The sequence below is a fragment of the Ascaphus truei genome, chromosome 2 (assembly GCF_040206685.1).
Source record: "Ascaphus truei isolate aAscTru1 chromosome 2, aAscTru1.hap1, whole genome shotgun sequence".
Taxonomy (NCBI): domain Eukaryota; kingdom Metazoa; phylum Chordata; class Amphibia; order Anura; family Ascaphidae; genus Ascaphus; species Ascaphus truei.
In genome coordinates, this window is record NC_134484.1 from 147,338,739 (window position 1) to 147,359,592 (window position 20,854).

The window sequence follows — 20,854 nt, forward strand, 5'->3', positions numbered from 1 at the left end:
GAATAAAATGCTTCAATCCCTGCTTGGAAAATAACTCAATGTACTCGGGCAGAAAACAGTCACAAACCTCAATACACCCGGGTATACCCGAATTCGTGGGACTAGCCGAGCTCGAATAAAGTGTGTCGCCAGTGTAATTGTCATATTGATATACTGTATAAAAGAAAACTATTTGTCTATCCCCAAAAAAATAATATATATATATATATATATATATATACATATATATATATATTCATGAGAAGTATCAGTACCGTGTTAGCCGAGCTTCAATAATCAAAAAATAAATAAACGATACCGTTCTATGGCTAACGAAATGCTTTTATTAGTGCGAGCTTTCGAGATACACTGATCTTTTCTTCCGGCGATGTTACAATGAATGAAGCAAGCAAAGGGAATACTTAAAAACAGTGTCTCTTGGAATGTTATCTGTGCTCATCCCTCCCCCATGTGTGGATGTGATATATGGTTAGAGGTGTGAAATGGTTCCTGAAAGTAAGTGATGTAGGAGTGTGTGTGTTTATCTGTGTGAATATAAATGAAGGGAGAGCCCACAGTGTATACAGTGCTTTACAAAAGGTGTATGTGGAGTGGGAGTTAATATAAATGGTGTGGGTAGGTGTGGAAATGTGAGAGATTGTAGCATAACTAAAAGTGTGTGTAAATACTATGTGGTCCCTATTGGTGTATAGGGATGGAAAACCAAGGAGTGTTTGTGTGTGTAAGAGACAGCTGTGTGTGCATACATATAGCACAGTATATACAGACATGGCCTATAGCGCTCATGGGAAGAGAGTTCACTTGTGTCAGTAATGACTCATAAAATTTCGATCTCTGTTTAGGCCACCGCTAAGTGTCCCGAACAGTTGCATAAATTTGTATTCATGTAACCTTCTTTCTTTCTGTGTTTTATGATTACCTTTGAGTATGGCAACCCTCAGATCGTTCATCTTATGGCCAGAGTCAGAGAAATGTCCTGTCGACAAACACTCCTTGGTTTTCCATCCCTATACACCAATAGGGACCACATAGTATCTACACACACTTTTAGTTATGCTACAATCTCTCACATTTCCGCACCTACCCACACCATTTATATTAACTCCCACTCCACACACACCTTTTATAAAGCCCTGTATACACTGTGGGCTCTCCATTCATTTATATTCACACAGATAAACACACACACTCCTACATCACTTACTTTCAGGAACCATTTCACACCTCTAACCATATATCACATCCACACACGGGGGAGGGATGAGCACAGATAACATTCCAAGAGACACTGTTTTTAAGTATTCCCTTTGCTTGCTTCATTCATTGTAACATCGCCGGAAGAAGAGATCAGTGTATCTCGAAAGCTCGCACTAATAAAAGCATTTCGTTAGCCACAGAACGGTATCGTTTATTTATTTTTTGATTATATATATATATATGTATATATATATATATATACTGCATACACAACTCTGATCCCTGTGGATCATGCAGCTGTGCTGATGACGGGCATTGTGCGACATCAGCGACTTTGGGTCTTATCAGCTTCTCTGGTTGAGTCATTTTGGTGGGGCTATGGGGGTATTTAAGGGATCCACTGGCCATTAGTCTCAAGCACCACCCTGAGGAAGGTACCACGAGGACCGAAACATTGGTCATGTTTGTGCTATGTTCATTTTTGAATACAAGTTTTCTTACTTACCTTTGAGTGCTGTCTTGTGTCTGCTCCTGCTGGAGTGGATTACTTTTCTCTTACTATTGGTATAGGACATGCACCGCAAACTGTTTATGGTATTGGGAGTGCCGGCTGTCCCATATATATATATCACTAACAAAGCGAGTCAGATATTAAAAATGTTATGGATTTCACCCACTGAGACACATTTAGCTGTATTATACACTTTATAAGCTCATCTTAAGTAGAGCTCTTTTATTTTGTTTGTATTTTCCTCCCACTTAGTCTGAATTTTCCCCTTTCAGTGTAACGCAGTATTGCGTAAAGCCGCAATCCTGTTTGCCCGTATTTTTTATTTTATTATTAGAGCATTGGATCCAGGCACCCTCTGGAGCTGAACTTCTCCAAGGACTCTCAGGCTCCAGAGATACTTACTGGTGTAGTTACAAAGTTAAATGTCCCTCCTGGGGAAACAAAATGGTCACCAAATCTGCGGGCTAATAGAACCCGATGATGTTGTTTCTTCCTGTTGGACCGTCATTTGAATCCCTATGAGGTCATGACAGTAACTCCACCAATGAGTATCTCGGGAACTAGGGCTCTCCATAACTGAAATAACCGTGGTACAGCTCCGGAGTACTGCTCAGTTCCCATGGTGGAAAAAAGGGGGTCAGTTAGGCCAAATACCTGCTTTAAAACAGAATATATATGGTGTTGCCTGTGTTGGAAAGGATAAAAAATCAAACGTGTTGCGCTTTGCATCACCTTTATGCTGTCTGAACCCCTTCGGCACACGAGCGCTACTAAACTTAAGACATTTGCGATCACGTGGCCGTGACCGCCGCAGGCTCAATAAAAATGGAGAGGTCTCTACTTCCATTTTGATTGGACTGACTGCTCTGGTGTAGCAGTCAGCCCGATCATACCCTAGAAAACAAGCTTTTTCATAGGGATCCACCTGGTGCGGCACACGTAAAGCCTGAGCTTATCGCACTTTCTTTTCCTTTACCTAACCCTGCGGGGAACTTTATCCACATTGAGTGTTATTTATCAACGTCTTCCCAACTGCAAAACTGCACACTAATTTCTGTTACACCTAGTGCAGCTTTTCTTTTTAATGCACTAGTTGTTTTGCCCCGGGTTTTGGAGACTTTGACAAGTGGACTCCTATACTGTATTTTATAACCAGCAATTTCCCCATTATACATGTATTTCCACTTAAAGTTAAAATAAACCTTTATAATTCTATCCTTCCTTCAATTACAGGGACATTTCCAAAGTATTGGGATTCATAACAAAGAAAAAATGTATTCAAGTAAAAGCATTTTCGGTGGATCATATAATTCCTCTTTGCTTCTATTTCTTTGCCAGCAACTCCACGCCCCTAGTGACCTGATATTTTTTTTTTGCTTGGTTATTTGTTGTGCAAAGACATTATACCCATGAGTGTATCTGCATGCTTGGCACAGGACGCAAACCTTAATTAATTGCATTGTCACATGTCGTACTGTGGTTACGCTGCAGATAAGGATTCTGGGTAGTGACATGCAAATGAGCAGCACTCAATGATCTCGAAAGGACTCAATTGGGCTAGACATGGAAAGTGGGCAGGGAACAGGGAAGCATTCGTAAAACATTTCTCGTGCAAGGATTATGGTCTAGTGTGGAGCACACCAAATAGATCATTCTGATCAGTTTAAATAACAAGAAACTGGATTCTACAATTGTGTACTTAATACAACAATAACTTTTTAGAGCAGCAATAACAATGATGAGCCTTTAAATAGATGTCAACTTAAGCTGGAATGTGCCTTTATCGTGCCTCCTCCGTTTTTCAAAGGATGAGGCATTGTTTACATAGATTTCCAGGGAGCAGTATCACCTGCAGTACAGTATGTGTGATGTTTACTGTAACTCAGCCTCACAGCCAACAGATTGGAGTAGAAACTTGCCTGGGGGTGGCCTTGTCCTATTTTCCTCTTAGTTGGTTCTGGCATTTGTAAAACTTTGGAGATTGAGCTTCCGAATTTTCCAGTCTGAAGAACTCGAGCCAAAACAGCAGGGAGGACAGCAAACCTGCACGTTGGATGGCTTAAGGCAGCTGGGCCTGTTTTTCTTTGACCTGGAGCGATTGCATATTTGGCAGGAGGTGGAAGGAACAAAAAGAACAGGAGGGAGCTAATCTGAACAAAGGAGGGCGAAGAAAGCAGTGAAATCTTAGTTCCTAAAAAAGAAAAAGTATCATGCTCTTGTTTCTTGTAATACTGCAAATGTGAACAGGCTGCGTGCTTGGTGTAAAGCTACTAATTACTCAGTTGATCAGGGTCTCATTAGTTGTCACTAATAATAAGTGTTTTGCAAGACGGCAGAGTTACAGAGTTCTTATCAGGTAACTTTGTGGCAGTGAAGTAAGAGATTTTCTCTCTTGTTTTTGATTTTATTTTCTTCTCTCGTATGGCATGCAGGCTGGATAAGAAAAACAAGCTAGCTAAAATTCGAGCTCGCTTGACCTGGAAATCTAAATAGTTTGTTTTAAACACACTATAGTCAGGGAATCCCGACTGCATCAAATTCTAGGAGTAGCCATTGAAATAACAAATACACTTAAATGCACATAAATTACTGTGCACTAGTCATAGCATTTTGCTTATTATCCACAAAATATTCGTTTTATTCATGTGAATAGGGGCCAGGAGGTTAGTAGAAGAATCTACTGAAGGAAGATAGAAAGAGGAAATGTTCTCAATGCTAAATAAAGGTGTGATTTGTGTTTACATTGTGTGGTTTGTGTTTACATTGTTTACCTAATCCTGATCATATACTTTATTGTAATTATAGTTGCTGTACTTTCCTAGCATTGATATATTACACTAGGCGTGGACTACTTAGCAGCCAGACAGAATTATTAGGTGCCGAGTGGTAGGCTACCCCCTTCCATCTCCCGTCGATGCATCTGTGTCACTGTGTGTATCCGTGACTCACTAAGAATCTTTAACTCAGACTAGCAATCTCTCATAAACTCGCACACTTACACATTTTCTCTCTCTCTCTCTCTCTCTCTCTCTCTCTCTCTCTCTCTCTCTCTCTCTCTCAAACACACACACACACACACATTCTCCCTCTCTCTCACACATTCACCCTCTCTCACATTCTCTCTTTCACATTTTCTCTCTCTCACATTCTCTCACACATATTCTTTCACATTCTTTCTCTCTCTCTCTCTCTCACACACACACACACACACACACACACACACACACACACACACACACACACACACACACACACACACACACACACACACACACGCATACACACACACATACACACACACACATACACACACACTCTTTCTCTCTCACACACACTATCTTACACACAGAGACTCTGTCACTTCAAACACAGACTGCTCTCCTCCTGTGTGCATTGAGAGCAGCGGCGGGCAGAGTACAGGAGGGCTCCGACTAGTGCTTCCCTCAGCCCCCCGACTAGCTCTGCCCTCAGTCCTCACGCAGCCTCTGTCTCCTGCTCTCTGACCCCCCTCACTGAGCTGCGCTGCTATGACTTGAGCTGTCCCAGCTCGCCAGACCCGGCTTTGAGTTCACTGGGTAGCACTGTTGCCGGTCGCAGAGGTGATTGACCGGTCAGTTATCACTGTGCACAGCACAGGCGACAGGGGATTTTTCCACCCCTCTATTGGGCAGCATTCTAGTTTTATGAAAACTAGTTGTTGATTAAGCATTGTAATCTTGAAATTGCTTCTGCAATTGTCTCTTTAGTGTGGTGTCCAAATTATTCCCACATCATATATGGCTAATGACAACTAAATAAGTATCTTTTTTTGTCCTACTTATGCATAGTTGATATCATGTTGTAGAGTTGATATATGTTATTTGCCATACTGATTTTGTAATCAAAGAGGAGGTGTGGAATATCGAGGCTCTAATGCAGTTTATAAAATAAGACTCACATAATGCTTCGAACTCTTTATTAAGCGTGATATGGAACTTGTCAGGAACAAGGCTGAATGAACGAATAGACTCAAGACTGAGAGCAAGAGAAATTCAATTACCTAAAATGGGCATGAGTGTGAGGACTGGAAAAAGGAAATAAATAGAACTAGTGCGACTGCAATTTTTTGTGAGCCCCTGTCAGAGGTACAGTATAGTAGGTATAGGAACAAATCCTCCCTAAGTCTGCTGGTCAGAAAGCGCATCGCACAGCAGATGCTGATGCCAAATATAGACTATGGGGAAATACTATATGGTATGGCACCCCGAACTCACCTTGGCAAACTTTATAACCTCTACAATCAATATGCCGCTATGTTCTCCAACTCCAATTACAACACACATCACTGTGAAATGCTCAAAGAACTAGACTGGTCATCACTTAAGTATAGGCGCAAAGTTAATCTCTCCTGTCTTGCCTTCAAATTCTTTATGGGCAAGCTACCCATGTATCTGAACAAGCTCCTCACCCCTACCACATGCAGCACCTATCACCTGAGATCAGACTCCAAAAGACTGTTCATGGTCCCAAGGCTCAGCAAAGTATCCGGCCGTTCCTCCTTCTCTTACCGAGCACCCCAAAACTGGAACAGTCTACCAGAGACCCTCACAGCCACCACCAGTCTAAGTCCTTTCAAAACTAAAGCTGTCTCACATTTTAATCTGGTCTGTAACTGTTTCATACGCCCATAATATAAATTATCTCTAACTGTGCATGCAATGTCTTGTATATAATGTATACCCTGCTCATTATGTAACTGTATTTGTAAACATGTATTATTTGTCTTAACTCTGTGCCCAGGACATACTTGAAAACGAGAAGTAACTCTCAATGTATTACTTCCTGGTAAAATATTTTCTAAATAAATAAATAATGTATTTGTCATTATAACTCTGTACCAAGGACATACTTGAAAACGAGAGGTAACTCTCAATGTATTACTTCCCCGTAAAACATTTTTTATAAATAAATAAATAAATAAGAGGTAATCACACAGTCTTTTGCTGCCCTATACATTTATATTGTTCTGCAAGATTTAGGAATAAATATTTTATTTAGGACCTTCTCTAGGAGCTGTGGACAATCATGTCTGGCTTTGATTTGAGGCTAGAAATAAGGACACAAAGTTTGGGATTATATTACGAAGTACAAAGGCAACCGGCAGGCTAGCAGCACAGGGAGGACGGGACAAGTCACTGTTACTAAGTAGCAATTCCTTTCCTCAAAGTAGACCAACGGAAGTTAGCAGATCATAGATTCCTCTAAACTTAGATGGATCTTTGGGAAACTTGCCACCTTGCTGCAGCTGGTGGGAGACTATCCCTCACCTGGTAGTTGCCCTAGCGAATTGAGCCCTTTCTGATTCAGAGGGCCTCCAGTAGTGCTTAACAAATGTGCAAGTAGACACTCACTGGGCCACTCGCATGATAGTAGTTGATGAGACACCACGTCCAACCTTAGTATTGACAGCATCTCTGACAGAGTATCCATTGAATTATAAGATAGTTTACAGCTAAGAATTTCCAGTCTGGAATGGTATTATTTTGCCCTGTATAAATAGTTTTGGGAGGTTATCAGCAACTGGCTAATGTCTTGTGTAAGAGTGGAAGTTCTCTCTAGGTAGCCAAATATGCAATGGACTATGCAAAGAGAATTTCTTTTGCGTCACTGATATTTTAATTCTACTGGGGATCTGCACATACTAGATTTTGCTCAACCTTTAATGTGGAACCCCACCGGAGTCTGAGCTAGCTAGAAAGGGTCTGAGATGTGAATCAGAAAGAGAACCTTTAGAACTTGTAAAACTGAGCAATCTGACTTCACATGGAAAAGATGACTTACCCCGCCTGAAACGGAAAGGTCTGCCAAATCTATCTTACCCTAGTGTAGAATCAGAGACAGGCTGGAGTCTAGAGGAGTGCTGCCAATTGTCAAGGAAGGGAAACTCCTGAAGGGAAGTAATAGGCCGTTCTGTATAACTCGGAATATCCACTTGTTTAGCCCTTTCAAGAGTTTTTGCTGGTCTGTCCATAGGGTCAAACGACCTTCCCTGCAAAAGGACCCTTTACTATTATCTCAGGGAACCTTCTTCATGGCCGAGAAGGACTTACATGCCTTTTGTCTTGACATCATTCAGGAACTGGGGTCCAAATAAATGAGCTTTCCTGGTTGAGGAGCACATGGGCCTGAGGGGCCAGGTCAGACAAAGGTGTGGCCTATAATTAATGTGGCCTTTCTAACTGCCTGGAGGAGAGCTCATTTGGATCCTAACAAAACCTTTCGGGACAATTAAGGTTCCTGGTTATGCTCCATCTCAGCTTTGTCCAACATAAATAGAAGTGGACCAAGTGGATCAAGCATGATGGAGGCTTGAAAAGAGGCTGACCCTTATTTCTTCTACAATGTACTGTACCCACTCTACAAAATTATTCCATTTAAGATCTGGATTTTCAACTTGTCCCCCTTCGCGTTATTTCAAACCATGGACTTTGTGGGTATGTTCAGCCTCTTGGATAAGTAATGTTACATTTAATATGCTTGTAATGAATAAACTATTTTGCTTTATTCCATTTGGTGTATGTGTTACTATTTGAGTGCTGGGGAACAATCAAATCTTTTAATCCTCAGGCTGCGCTTATAGTGCCGGCGACAGTGACAAGACATCGCGGCAAAACAAATGCATTGCTGCCGTCGCGTGCGCTTATAGCAAGCGTGGCGCGACGGATTGGTCGCGATCGCTGGAAGTCATCTCTATTTGATTCTCCAGCGACCGTCGCGTCACCGGCACTATAAGCGTAGCCTTACACATGCATCAGTTGTGCTAAATTCAGAACAATTGCTAACCCTATTCTAAAGCACTTTGGGATTTAACACAATTTAGCTCCAAGTATAAGCGCTTTTCAGTCACATTGTCATTGATGATTGACAAGGAATATTCCGGCGTCTAGATACATCCAGCTCTGATTAGGGATTTAAGTGTAAACCACAATTAATCTTTTGTAACGTTACGTTGGTATCTCTTTTTGTGCACTATATCCTCCATTAACTAACTTTCTATTGTGAAAGAAAAACTGGTTTGAATAATGTTTCTGTGCGAGTCCATAAAAGAACCTCCATGCTCCATGCTTCTTACAACTTCGTCACTGTTCTTGACACTTTTTCTTTGTCTGGACAAGTATTGCAACACAAGTGACCCGGGTTCTACCATTGTTTACGTATATATCATTTTCCCCATATAATCCCCAATCACACGGCAAGAATTGTGAATGCTGTCTGTACCTATGTTTTCTTCTAGCACATTCTGCGGCCCAGTCTTTGAAACCCTTTAACTTGAGCAAAATGTTTTATAATTCATCTTTACTTGATTTCTTTATTGAATTTTTCAGGTTTGGGGGAATGGGGGAGGGAGCACATCCTGGCCCTGAGCAGTGAATTCAATCTTCTCTTTGTTCCTGTGCTTATAAATATAGGGATGTGACATGGTCACTGACTTTTTTGCCTCATGAACTTTTGATATTACCTTTACAGTGGAGCCCACTGCGCTCTAGTCCAGTAGTTTCCATACATGCTGCGGAACCTGCGGTTCCATGTGACGTTACCATGGGTTCCCTGATTAAAATGAGGACATTTTATTTTCCCATCTTTTTTATGTAAAGCTCATTTAATGTTCCATTGTAATGGTAAAATATATATATATATATATATATATATATATATATATATATATATATATATATATATATATCACATAGATAACTGTTGGTTTATGTAAGACATATAAGCCTTACAACAGCATAAGTATTTCCTATCTTCATAGGATAAGTGAGTTCTGTGAAGTTAGTTAAGGGGTTAAAAAAAATCCAACCAAGCTTTCTTCAGGAAAATGGTCCGGCTTGGCGGTTCAAATGGTTCTTATCTGCGGTCAAATTCTGCATTTCTTTATCAAATATTCTGCACTAACATGGCTATTTCTGGTTAATTCATGTTCTGTATCAAATTATAGGATTAAATTGCTCATGAGCCCATGTATTTACATTTTCGCATAATCTGCCTTGATATTAGGGTCTTATTCTTTTAATGAGTGTCCTTCTCACTAGTGGCCAGTTTTGCCTTTGTAGGGACGATACTGTTGTTCTTTGTAAGCGTGATGGCAACTAGAACACAGAGGATGGTCTCCAGTCCTGGGGGTGAGGTGCAAGTCGGGAATGTGTGATCGGAATACCAGCAAACGGTGTCCTTGTACCAGAATACATGTGGTACTCTGGTGCTGCATATATTCCCACACAGAAAGCAGCAATCTCGAAACCAAAAGAAAAGTACAAATAAAATCAATAAAAATCACCTTCAGGGAGAAGGGGAGTCTGGTTCAATTCCTGGTGTCGGCTCCTTGTGACCTCGGGCAAGTCACTTTATCTCCCTGTGCCTCAGGCACCAAAAACATAGATTGTAAACTCCATGGGCAGGGACCTGTGTCTGCAAAATGTCTCTGTAAAGCTGTAAGAGACGTGTTCAGAGGCACGCAATGGGGACCGTTTAAAGTGAAACTTAAATGAGGCTTTATTGCGCCTGTCGCTTTAACAAAGCAAAACATAAGAAAATAAGCCAAACAAAAACCTATCTCTGCTTTGGAGACTATCTACACATGTAGTTCAGCCCTCTTTAACTGCGTGGTTAGCCCAGCGATTCACCAGACCAAATCATAGAGACATTTATATATAGATATAGATAACAGTCTTATCTGTCTCTTGTAGCTGTAGGGGAAGGCTTCTCTTTTCTCCTGGTGTCTGCACCCTTGTGTGCTAAGGTAATGTCAGGATCCAGGTTTTAGAAGTATTGTCCCCTGTGTCTTGCTGGCAGCGTGCAGTCTCTCTGCCGTCGCAGACATCTGTTTGTTCCACAGGTCAGCCCAGTTGTGGACTAGGGAACTCACTGGCTTTCTGCTTCCTGAGTAAACTCAGCTCACGTGTGAGCTCAGGAAGAATCTCCTTTCCTATCTCAGAGGCAGGCTTTTCTGACACCTGTAATCAGCGAGGTGGTGTTGGTTAATTGTCTACCAGCAGTTAACCACCACACTGCTGGATTAGAGGCACATTTTTGAACAGGGATAATTCCCCTGTTACAAAAGCACAACATAAAACTAGCAGTGCTATACAAGAACATGCCACTATTATTATTACCTTCAAGATATCAAGATAGTTCATTTTTTTGTTGCAATTGTACGTTTTAAGAGGAAATGTATTTTTAAAATATTTGAAAACATAAAATTGTAATCTTTCATTGCTTTTAAAACTGCCACGGATGAAATTACAAATCACATACAGTCCTCCGTACATTCTGCAAGGAAACTTTAAACCTGTTTATCAACGCTGCTTCTCAAAGAGTGGGGGGAATGACAAAACCTTTCACTTCAAACACATTCATTAAAAGGTTGCAGAGAGAACATGTTTCATTCTCTGCATTAATGCTGCACATGGAAAAAGAGGGGAATATGTCCACTTTTCAGAATAATTTAGAGCAGGGTTTCCCAACTCCAGTCCCCAAGAACCACAAACAGGACAAGCATTAAGAATATCCCGGCTTCAGCACAGGAGGTTCAGTCAAACTAATTGAGCCCCCTGTGCTGAAGCTGGGATCTCCTTAATACCTGGCCTGTTCTTGAGGGCTGAAGTTTGGAACCACTGATTTAGAGCATCTCTTTGTATTCTCTTTTGAGGACCGAGGAAACCGTACAGGCAGTTAAAGGTTCTGTTTCAAGACGAGTAAGAGAATAATTTATTGTAGCTAGCAAGGCTGCCAAAGCTCTCGTTTGTGAACAGACTAAAGAGACCATTCAGCAAGAGCTGGAGCAGCAACGTGGGCTGTCAAGGCTCAGGAAAATCACAGCTATAAAGCAGGAACTATGTCTACTCTGAGCACATTTGCACAACATAAAAGATTTTACATAGTTACATACTGTAGTAGATGAAGTTGAAAAAAGACATTATGTCCATCAAGGCTGGTCTGTAACTGTGTCATACGCCTAAAAGATAAAATATGTTAAACTGTTTATGCAATGTCTTTATACATAATGTATAAAACCCTATTCACTTAATGTAACAATGTATTTGCAACCATGTATTTGTCATCATAACTCTGTGCCCAGGACATACTTGAAAACGAGCGGTAACTCTCAATGTATTACTTCCTGGTAAAACATTTTCCAAATAAATAAATTCAGCCTATGCTAAATTTAGACCACAGATACTTATCCTATATTTGTATCAACAGTATGTTGATCCAGTGGAATAGAAAAAAACATTCCTTCCTGACTCCAAATATTGTCAATCAGATTTCTCCCTGGATCAACATCCTCATGTTTACTTATTTGGTATATCTCTGTATACCGTTATTTTCTAAAAATATGTCCAACATTTTTTTTAACGTATCTATTGTATCTGCCACCACAGTCTCCATAGGTAATGAATTCCACATTTTAACTGCCCTTACTGTAAAGAACCCTTTCCTTTGTTGGTGGTGAAATCGCCTTTCCTCCAACCTTAAGGAGTTACCCCATGTCGTTTGTACTGCCCTTGGGATGAATAGTTATTTTGAAAGCTCCTTGTATTGATCCTGAATATATTTGTATATACAGCTTAACCCCGTTATAACGCGATCCGTTAAAACGCGAATCCGCTTATAACGCGATGCAAGCGTGGCTCCCAATTTTCGTATTTATGAATACTTTTCAACACGATTATTGGTATCTTAAATACTTTATTGTACAATGCACACAATAGTACATTATTTCTAACGTGATCCTCTTATACCGCGATGTGATTCTTTGGACCCCAAGCACATCGTTCGAAGGGGGTTGAACTATAGTTATCATATCCCCTCTTAGACACCTCTTTTCTAATATAAACAAATCTAAATTAGCTACTTTCTTCTCATAAATCAGATTTTCCATCCCCTTTATTAAAACTATACTTCATATTCAAGGTGTGGTCTTACTAATGCTTTATAGAGGGGCATAATTATGCTTCCAGCCATTACTCGTTTAATGCAAAATAAGATCTAATTTGCTTTTGCAGCTACTGCATGACATTGGGCATTATAGCTAAGTCTGCTGTCTACAAGCACTCCTAAATCCTTCTCCATCAAGGATTAACTCAATGTTGTATTTAATTTGTAAATTGCCTATTTATTCTTGTTTCACAAATGCATAACCTTACATTTATCTGAATTAAACCTTATCTGCCATTTACCTGCCCATGTATGTATGTAATACTCATACCTAGTTATTTTTCCCAATTAAGCATCTTATACTATATTAGTGAAAGCACTGTATGCCTGTCTGGATGTCCGTGTCCCTAGGGGAAATCTCATTGGTCCCTTGGCCCGCCCGCCCCCGCACACCTCTCATTGGCCTGAGGCAGAGTGACGGGCCAAAGGACACACAGGGACACACACACAGGGACACACACACAGGGACACACACACACACAGTGACACACACACACACACGCCCGTCACTCTCCCCCGTCAGCTGGACCGCACCTCAACTTCCACCCCCCCCCCCACCCTCCCTCTCCCGGTGCCCGAAATAATTCGGCACGGTGGGTTCCCTTACCCGGAGTCCCGTTGTCCGTTTGGGCCTGCGCGGTTGATGCCGACACGGGGGGGGGGGGGGGGGGGGCGATAACCGTGCGCTTGCTGGTTGCGAGCCGCCCCCGTCCTAATCCAAGTGGCGATGCCTGGGGGAGAGTGTAATCTCTAGGAGCCGTTGGTGCGGCCGCTTGATCCCCTCCCGCTCGACGGATCGGGGGTGTGCGTTGCCCGCGCACTGCCGCCTCCATCACAGCAGATGGTCGGTGGTGGTTTGGCGCCAGGGACAGTGTGCTCGGCCAGGAGCGCGTGTCTCCCGCGTGTCTCCCGTGCGGCGGTGCTGCCTTTGCCCCCAGTGGTCCGGCTACTGTTGGCTGGCGGTTGGGGTGGGGGCTCCGGCCGTAATCGGGGGGCGGTGTGCAGGTTCCCCGCGCGGTGTAGCCTCCAGCACAGCAGGAGGGCTGTGGTGGTGTGTTTGGGGTGGGTGGCGCCGGGGGAGAGTATGCTCGCGCTGGGGCGGCCGCGTGTCTCCTGCGCGGCGCCATTTCTTGCCCCTGCACAAATTTGTGAGCCATGAAGTGTGTGCGCGCGCACACCCACCGAGTGACGCTCGCGCACACCCACCGAGTGACGCGCGCGCACACCCACCGACTGACGCGCGCGTACACCCACCGACTGACGAGCGCGCAAACCCACCGACTGACGCGCGCGCACACCCACCTGGAAAGGGGTCGGGGGACCGGACTGGTAAATGGGGGGGAGGGACCGGACCTGTAAAGGGGGGGGAGCTGGATTGATGGGAACGGGAGACAAAGAGGGGGGGGGAGACGGGGGAAGAGAGAGATGGGGGGAGACAGGGAAAGAGAGAGAGGGCAGAGGGAGAGGGCAGACAGGGAAAAAGAGAGAGAGGAGAGCAGGAACATTACATCCCGGGCAACGCCGGGTCTCTCAGCTAGTATATTATAAATTAGAGTCTGGATACAAGAATATATAGATATGACGGTACATATACTGCGTATATATATATATATATATATATATATATATATATAAAATGGTAAAGGGTTAACCAGGCTCTCAATGAAGGTCAAGCCCATGAATGGTTAACCCTGATCTGTATATATGGATTCAAGAGGGTTAGCTCTTGAGCCCAGTAACAATGTATCTTTGCAATGTACGAAATGCAATAAAGATAGATGTAGCTGCGGGGATTCCTAAGAAACATAGGGGTACTCCAGTTAGTGCCAAGGTGTCCCAGAACCTGTATTGGGTTTGTGGGCTATGGAAGTCCCTTGTAAAGTATAGAAAACCTAACCTGTTCAGGGGCTTTTGAGGTTCCCTATGTCATAGAGACATGAGATTTTGGGAACGTAAGTTTTAGGTTGGATATTTGGACGAAAATGTATTCGTTTTGTTTGCAGGAGTTCAGGGGAGACGAGTTAGAGTGGTAGTACCCTGATTCTCCCCGACGTGCAGGCTGTATTTGTGTGTCGCGGGGTGAATCATATTGGGGCTGCACCGTGTCCCCCAGACTCCTGGTTTTCAAGCCCAGATATCCCCAACTAATTTTCCAAATATATATAAGGTTGCCCAAGGTTTATACTTTATTAAAGTATGGTTTATAGGGTGTTATATACTGTTAAAAATCCATACAGTCAGCCTAAGCATTTGCATAGGAGCCCGGATGTCTGCCTAGCCATCTGGGCTCAAAGGAGACCCAGGATGTCAGAGGTGTCGGGCCATTTGGTAGCAAGTAGGGGCAGAGGAACAGGACCAAAAGCTATTTTGGTTCACTCAGACTCTGTGGAGCCTGTACCCCACCCACCCCCCCTGCAGATAGCCATGAGTAACATACGGGTTGGCTTGCCCCTTTCGCTGACACGGTAGTCTATAAAGGGGGGCTACCGCACTCAGAGCGGTGTGTGTCTCAGTGTCTCTCAGTCTTTTCAGACATAGATAACCTTGGAACTAGTCCAGTGAAGCGCTGGTAAGGGTTCCCAGGGGCACTGAGGTGCCAGGGATTCCTAGCCAAAGCTGAGACTGGTTCTGAGGAGTAAAGTTACCTGTTCCAGGCTTATTCCAATGACGTGGAGTGAACAGGGTAACTCCTTTTGCTGAGGCAGGCGCCCTGCAACTAGGAAAGTCTATTTTGTTTAACCCAGTTCCCAAGTCAATGTGTCTTTTTGCCTGTATGTTGTGTTCCACTGTGTGTATGCATTTTCATGCGAATAAATTTACAATTTATTTCACTTACCTGTTTTGCTCAGTGAATGATCCTGGTAAAAAAGGTGTGAACTGCCTGGTCTCCCGTGACTACATATAGTTTGGGTTATCAGAAATTGTGTTTGGTTCCATATTTGTAGTGGGAACTTCATTGCACTTAATTCTGGATGTTGCTTCTTAGAACGTTTTTCTATGTATGTCCAGGGTAAAGAAGATAGGGACCAGGGTTTTGGAGTGTTGTGAGTCAACTTCCACCCAACAGTAAAGGCTCTGATCTACATTCCACATCACAAGCTGGAGATTAGCCGCCAGGTAATACCATTTTATAGTATATCTGGAACCACTAAACCTCCCCCTGCTTTGGGTGTCAACATCACTGACCTGGATACCCTTGACTTTTTCCCTTGCTAGATAAATGGAAAAATCTTATTTTATAATGCCTTCATGTCCCTATTTTCTATGGATTCGAACAATGTTTTAAAGAATGCCCATTTATCGTGCACATTTTTTCTTCAAAAATGTCATCCCAGTTTATTCCTTGTAGATTATTCCTCGTTTAATTAAAATCTGCCTTTCTAAAATGTTAAGGTTTTGTTGAACCCAAGTAATCTGGTTTTTGCTCATTTATTTCAAATAAGACTGTTTCTCAGTTGTTCCATGACTTGAATATTTGTTATTATTTCTACATTGTTTGATATCCACTAAGTCCCTTCTCCTGGTTGGTTCCTCAAAGATTTGTGTCATGTAATTGTCTTTTAGCACCCCAAAAAAACTTTTTTTTATTTTTTTGTAATGCTAATCTTATTGCCCCAGACTATGTCTGGATAATTAAAATCACCCATTATGCAAACATGACTTAGTTTACATGCCTTCTCCATTTGCAAAAGTATTTTGGCTTCATCTCTGTCACAGATATGTGGTGGTTTATAGCATATCCCTACAAACATTTTCTTTCTACTTTTGCCCTGTTGCTAATTTCTATCCACAAGGTCTCTACATTTTCATAATTCCCATAAACATCCGGTTTAACATATAAACATACCCCTTTTAACTGCCCAGTCATGAGTTTCATCCCACCATGTTTCAGTAATGCCTATGATATCGCTCTCCTCCCTTGTAGCTATTAATTCAAGCTCCCCTATATTATCAATCTGGCTTCTTGCATTTGCTACTGTAGCATGTATTGAAGCTTTTTTCCAGTCTGTGCTATTGTTATCTTATCTGCTCCTGCCTCTCTACTCCAATTGGTTTTAGTCTTTAGAACTATCTAGTATTATCTGTATTTAATATAGGGGTCTCCCTCCCACACCCCCTCCTCCCCCCACTCCTGCTCTAAAATTATTGAAGGACAGTCGGGCACTCATGCTTGGAGAGTTGATGACGTCACCGCTCTCCAGCATGAGCGCGCAGCCTAACTGTTACCCAGCTACCTACCTCTTCCTGGTCCTTCTCACAGCTCCACCCTTTGCACTACTAGTCCCAGCCAGGGCCTGCTCAGTGAGCACTAAACTGCTTGAAGATTGTCAATGTCTCTCAAAATTGCCTCTGCAGATCAGCAATTTGAGACTCCAAAGAGACCACCTGCTCACACTTCTCACAGCTGTATGCTCCCTGGAAAAGCTGCTCCGATTGGACATATATGTGACAATATGTGCATAGAGTGGCATTCTCAATCCTGCTTATTGTTGCAACTATGGAGTATTAAGTGCTAATAATTTGCTGTAGTTCTATATACCTTGTTTAACACCTTCCTTGTTTCAACTCATCCTTGTTCTAACTCCACACTTAATACAAACCGCATTTGAAACACACAGCAATTCAGTACTTAAAATATGTCATTACAAACTCTGGGTATTGCCCATGAGGAATTAGGTGCATCCTCTTCAAGAAAGTCTACCAGACCTCTTGTAATTCAGGACAGACTAAAAGGGAACACACAAGGCCAGTAATCTGGTGCATTGCCTTTTAATTCACAAATACAATCAAAACAACCTGTTCAATTGGCCCTCAGAACGGTGAGGTGATTGCGGCACTGTGGCCCTCAGAACGGTGAGGTGATTGTGGCACTGTGGCCCTCAGAACGGTGAGGTGATTGTGGCACTGTGGCCCTCAGAACGGTGAGGTGATTGTGGCACTGTGGCCCTCAGAACGGTGAGGTGATTGTGGCCATCATGGTTAAGGGGATAGGACTGCATTTGATATGCTGACGAACAAGAATAACAATTGAGTGCAACTGAACAGAGTTGTTATTCGTTTTGCGAATGAAAGGGTAATGCACCAGATTGGTGGCTTTGTACGTTTTTTTTCTCCTCCTTTTTAGATATATTGATGTGTGGCATGTGCCAGGAATGTGCACACCAATGTATTAAAGGAAACAATGGCGGATTCCGGCGCAACTGCGCATGTCTGACTCAGAGAGGCTGCTGGGATCTTCAAAAAACTTTATTCATGGAACACACATGGGCTAGCACCGCATTCTCCCCCTCAACGCGTTTCACCCTTAGGAGTAGGGCTTCGTCTTGGACGAAGCCCTACTCCTAAGGGTGAAACGCGTTGAGGGGGAGAATGCGGTGCTAGCCCATGTGTGTTCCATGAATAAAGTTTTTTGAAGATCCCAGCAGCCTCTCTGAGTCAGACATGCGCAGTTGCGCCGGAATCCGCCATTGTTTCCAGTAACTCTTCTGACGGTGGCACGCAGGAGCAGCCGAGGAGAGCAGGCCCCAGACCGGAGATGCAGGTGAGGTAAGTTACCAACAGCCCCCTGCACCGGTCAATTCTGTGGCCAAGCGGAGCTCCCTCATGCGCTGCCCCAGTGTCTGACACAATTTCAGACTGCCACTCTGCACACGGAAGCGCAGGACAGATTCCCACATTCTCACCAATGTATTAAAGCTGCAGTTCAGTTTTTTTTTTTTTTTTTTTTTTTTTTTACTTCAATAGTTTCATGTGTGCAATCTCTAATTACTTAAAGAACTGCATAGCTGCCAGTCAATTCGTTCTCCATGTATTGATAGGCAAAATTTGGTGACATAATTAGTGAAGGGATCTGTTTTTCTTCTGCTTCTTTCTCTCAGTGGAAGCTCATGAATATTCATGAGCACTCCTGCACTGACATGTGCTAGAGGGAGGGCAGGGCTGACAAAGGGGTGTGCCAGGGCTTGTGACAGGACATGAAGGGGCAGTGCCTTAGCAAATGGCTGTTAAAATAGAATACAAGAAAATTGGTCTTTCAAAGTTGTTTTTTTAAAAACAGAAAATGCTAAAAGTATTTTTTCTTACTACAGAACTGATTTATTAAAAAAAACACACATGCAGGATATTGACTGAACTGCAGCTTTAAGAAATTTGCACAGTAGAGGACTTACTTGATCGCTTGGCAGCAAGAACTTTGGCCTCACTATCAGCAGTTAGAAGTCTGAAGCCATGTTTCAACCTACCCAAGTTAAACCCTACAGCAAAATTACTATCACAGTTCATGGAAAAAAGCTCCCAGTCTTGGCAGCACGCTCTCCAGGGTAGCAGGGGTTGATGACGACATATCTATTTGAATCTCCAAATCAAGCATATGCTTTAGGCATTTGAAAAAAGCATGTCTCGAGCAAACAGTGTACTATGCTCAAACAAGATTGCTGTGTACCATGTAAGAAGGATTGATAATAACCAATGCATAAATGGAGTCAAAACTTCAACTTTAGGCGAAAAATGAAGGATTTTTTAAAGTAATATGTCGATCTTTCTTAGCATTTTTAAACTTCGTCAAAGTTTTTGTGACAACCTTGAAAATTAACGAATGTTGCTGGTGAAGTCACCAAAATATTTGTCAACAAAAAAAACCTGGGAATTCCTGCAATTTTATCGGCATAACTTAATACATTGGTTTTCAACCTTTTTTGGTTAAGGAACCTTATAATTATATTGTGAAATTCTGAGGAACCCCAACACTCTCTAATAGCGCGCCTATGTTTAGATGCATTATAAGGAACCCCAACCCTCTGTAATAGCGCGTCTGAGATCGGATGCATTGTAAGAAACACCAACCCTCTGTAATAGCATGTATGAGATCGGATGCATTGTAAGGAATCCCAACCCTCTCTAATAACGCATGTGTGATCAGATGCATTGTAAGGAACCCTAACCCTCTCTAATAGTGCCTGAGATCAGATGCATTGTAAGGAACCCTAACCCTCTCTAATAGCGCGTCTGAGATCAGATGCATTGTAAGGACCCCAACCCTCTCTAATAGTGCCTGAGATAAGATGCATTGTAAGGAACCCCTACCCTCTCTAATAGCGCGTCTGAGATCAGATGCATTGTAAATTCTTCTGTATTTGGTACAATTTTCAGATGACCTGAAAATTGCAGGGAACCCAAGGAGGGCTCATATAAAACTCCTGGTTGAAGAAACTGTTTTAATCTTTTGTACAATAGATGGCTTTTGGACTGCCACATTTTAGCCATATACAACCATCCAAAGTTTTGAGAAAATGGGGGAATGTTGCACAACTCTACAAGCTTAAAACACTGCCATTGTAGTGCAAAGGGAAAATGTGCGTATTGATATATACTTTGCTGTAATCCATCTTTATGTGCAGCATTCTAAGCTCATAATGGTTGCTCAATGTAGTGGACAATGACCATTTCTTTATTTTTAACTGGGTTTTTTTTGCGTGACACGGCTGGCTTTTCAGCGTCTGTGCATTTTCTCATGTTAGAATAGATCATTGAGAAGCAAATTTTGAACAATGCAAACTCTGGTGGTCAAAGGGTGGGAGTTGATTCTTTCCGAGTTTCCTTTGTTCTCTTCATTACAGTATTATTATATCATAGCATTGTACTGGAATCCACTGATTACATACTAAAATCGCGACCCTAGGAATGACACAAATTATATGATGTTTAAATGTATCTATTTTCCATGTAAGTAAATGATGGTTGCAGGGTTATAGATAGATGAGCGACCCTGTCTTAATCTGATCCGCTGATCGAAATTGGCAGCGAATGTTCTGGAAAATCAGCGGATCAGATTCGGATTGCTTAATTTTAAGGCCGCCCGGGTTTTTGATCCATCGTTGGGTCTCGGCTTCATGGCTTTAACAAAAAAAATCTGTCAATGGATTCAACTTACATCTGAATCCGGGGTTTCCAAACTTTTACTAGTCCGCAGGACGGATTCACAATTCGGAGGAAGATGACAAGGACTTTAATTTAGTAGTCTTTCCAGTTGCGTATATATATTCCCTCAAACCTCTCTCCAAATAACTTAGGGAGACATGCCTTTGCTCAAAAAGAAGCACACCTGAGGTACCCTATGAGATATGCTAATGTTTATGCAACACACCCCCACACTTCCTAAAAGGGTTT

At 42.4% G+C, this 20,854-nt stretch overlaps 1 protein-coding gene across 3 annotated transcripts in view; it reads left to right on the plus strand.

The window, feature by feature from the left end:
* The window catches only part of LDLRAD4 (low density lipoprotein receptor class A domain containing 4), a 559,350-nt gene that overhangs the window by 74,218 nt on the left and 464,278 nt on the right, over positions 1 to 20,854 (plus strand). Inside the window, exon 1 of one of the 3 annotated variants that reach the window (XM_075585416.1) lies at positions 15,787 to 15,805. The exons of the other annotated variants lie outside the window; for them this stretch is intronic. The gene's annotated coding sequence lies outside the window, so the exon portion shown is untranslated. Of the gene's footprint in view, positions 1 to 15,786; positions 15,806 to 20,854 lie in introns of those variants that run through there. 3 annotated transcript variants of the gene reach the window in all.